At 36.0% G+C, this 2861-nt stretch overlaps 2 protein-coding genes across 8 annotated transcripts in view; one reads left to right on the top strand and one right to left on the bottom strand.

The window, feature by feature from the left end:
* LOC106876177 (uncharacterized) overlaps positions 1 to 2861 on the bottom strand; it is a 196406-nt gene that overhangs the window by 79849 nt on the left and 113696 nt on the right. The window lies entirely within an intron of this gene.
* LOC106876180 (TWiK family of potassium channels protein 18) overlaps positions 677 to 2861 on the top strand; it is a 321498-nt gene continuing 319313 nt past the window's right edge. For all 7 annotated transcript variants that reach the window (XM_052965904.1, XM_014924619.2, XM_014924620.2 and 4 more), the window contains exon 1: positions 677 to 2710. The gene's annotated coding sequence lies outside the window, so the exon portion shown is untranslated. The remainder of the gene's footprint in view (positions 2711 to 2861) is intronic.

Raw genomic sequence — 2861 nt, 5'->3', positions numbered from 1 at the left:
AGTGTACTACGTAAGTGCTCCGCCTTTTCATTTACCTGTTTGAAAGTAGGAAAGAGAGAAGAAAAGAAAAAAAGAGACACCGAAAAGAAAAGAAAAAAAAAACAAAGGAAAGAAGTGAAGAAATTAAGAAAGAAAAAGAAGGAAAGAGCTAAGCTGATGTGGAAAAAAATACAGGAACGTGAGGTCCATACCAAACACACTTCTGTTAGAATTAGACAGTTTGACTTTATTAGACAACACTCGGCTATTTATTTTCTATCTGTCTATCCGTCAATCCAGCTGATGATTCTTTTATCCCTCACACTATATACAACGTACACACACACACACAGACAGACACATGTATACATACCCACGCACACACATATAAGCGCATGTATATAAATCTTTAGCATGCTCTCATTATGTGTATCTAACGGTCTACCCATCGATCTATATCTTTATGTACCTGGGTAGTGTTTTGTATTTTGTTATCTTAATGATCTTATCGTATGTTTATCATTAAAGACACGCGAGCACATCCCATACAAGAACACATGCGTGAGCTGTCTACGTGATGGACAGATTGGCTGAAAACAGCAGTCAAAGTACCCTGATATTATACTCTGCAATCATTTTTCTTTCCGTTTTTTTTTCTTCTTCTTTTCTTTTAAGGACACCTTGTTGCCTCTTGGATATATTATTTCTGTAAATAAAACGAGTTGGCCACGGTTGGAAGACTTTTGAATTATTGGTCTGCGTAATTAGATTTGACACAATACTAAATATTGCAACAGATAAAGAGAAAGAGAGAAAGGAGGGAGAGAGAGAGAGAGAGAGAGAGAGAGAGAGAGAAGCAAAGTGGGAAAGGGAGAGAGAAGGGGAGAGAGAGACGGAAAGAGGCAGTAATATAGAGGGTGAGGGAGTGGGAGAGTGGAGAGAAAGAACGGGAAGGAAGAAAGTATTCACTTATACAGAGAACTTAATTATACATACATACGTACATACATATATGCATACATACATAAATAATACATACATATATATACATGCACACACACTCACACACACATATATATAAATACATATATATAAACCATTCTAACGGAGCAAAACAAAACAAACATCGATGCAGCGAGACATTCCTCCGTCCGTTCGGCTCTGATATCAACATATGTACAGGTGCTATTTGATATACTTTCATTAACTTATAGATTATAATTGATTGATAAAAAAAAAAAAAAAAATAATAATAACATTTACATGAAGCTATCGAGATAAAAGTTTCAATATGTAAATATACACGCGTTTCACTATAAATATAACGTAATGAGATATTTATCTTTTTAAAGATACGGGATGAAAGATAGACCGAAAATAAAAGAAAAATAAACAGAGAGGCGCAGGAGTGTCTGTGTGGTAAGTAGTTTGCTTACCAACCACATGGTTCCGGGTTCAGTCCCACTGCGTGGCACCTTTGGCATATGTCTTCTACTATAGCCTCGGGCCGACCAAAGCCTTGTGAGTGGATTTGGTAGACGGAAACTGAAAGAAGCCCGTCGTATATATATGTATATATATATATATGTGTGTGTGTGTGTGTGTGTGTGTGTGTGTGTCAGTGTCTGTCCCCCCAACATCGCTTGACAAACGATGCTGGTGTGTTTACGTCCCTGTAACTTAGCGGTTCGGGGACGATAGAAGAGACCGTTAGAATAAGTACTAGGCTTACAACGAATAAGTCCTGGGGTCGATTTGCTTGACTAAAGGCGGTGCTCCAGCATGGCCGCAGTCAAATGACAGAAACAAGTAAAAGAGTAAAAGAGTAATGAGTAAAGAGAGAGAGAGAGAGAGAAAAGGAAAATAAATAAGAAAGTCTGAAATGAAAGAGAAGAGAAGTCATAACATCAACATCAACAACAAAAATACTAACGGTTAACAAGTGATATTGTGAAGGAAAACAGCTCGCCTGCTTGTCTCGCAGCTAACTGTCATCAGTATGAGAAACGTGAAAAACACACGGCGACTGTAACAACGTCAGTAACAACAATAATAACATCAGCAACAATAACACCAAGAATAACAGATCGATAAACGAAATCGATATTGCCAACGAGTTAACAGGGTAACTTCTTGCTTATTACGATCGCTGAAGTTGTTAGAAGTAACAGCCGAAATTTCCCTCAAATCACACCTTACTCGTCTTAATATATAGGAAGGAAATGCATTGGATGATGTTCTCGTCGGTACACGAAAGGGCGTGATGATCACTGATGGAACGGCTTGGGTCGTAGGTCTGATCAATTAGGAGGGCTGACCTGGGTGTCTACTTCGACAAAATAACACTAATAATAACTATAACGATAACAGTAAATAAAATAACTACACAAAAATACAATATAGAGGAAAAGTTACGGATGGATAGAAAAAATGATATTAAAAAAAATAAATGAAAAATAAAAGCTACAAAAATTCCCAAAAGAAAAACAAAATAATGATATTAATAATGTGTGCCCAGAAAACAGACGGAAGTTAAAAAGAAAGAAAAAGAGAAAAAAAACAAAAACAAAAAAAAAGAGGAAAGAAAGAATAGCGTGAGGGTGAGAAAGAGGAGGAATTGCAAGGAAGAGAGAAGGGAAAACTAGTTATATATACAAGTGTTGATAAGTACACGTCTTAATATAACTGCCGTCTTCTTCTTTACGTGTTGTGATGGTCAGATTTATTACAGGTATGTAACTTTACTTTATATGTTTTCTTCCAGGATTTTATTGTTTCCATATCTTTTGTCTATTTTCTGTTTCTCTTCTTCACAGGTGCGTACTTGCATGCATACATGTATATATATATATATATATATATATATATATATATATATATAT

The sequence above is a fragment of the Octopus bimaculoides genome, chromosome 1, assembly GCF_001194135.2.
Source record: "Octopus bimaculoides isolate UCB-OBI-ISO-001 chromosome 1, ASM119413v2, whole genome shotgun sequence".
In the NCBI taxonomy this organism is placed as follows: domain Eukaryota; kingdom Metazoa; phylum Mollusca; class Cephalopoda; order Octopoda; family Octopodidae; genus Octopus; species Octopus bimaculoides.
Note: the sequence above shows the minus strand (reverse complement) of the source record. Positions and strands in the feature narration are given on the sequence as shown.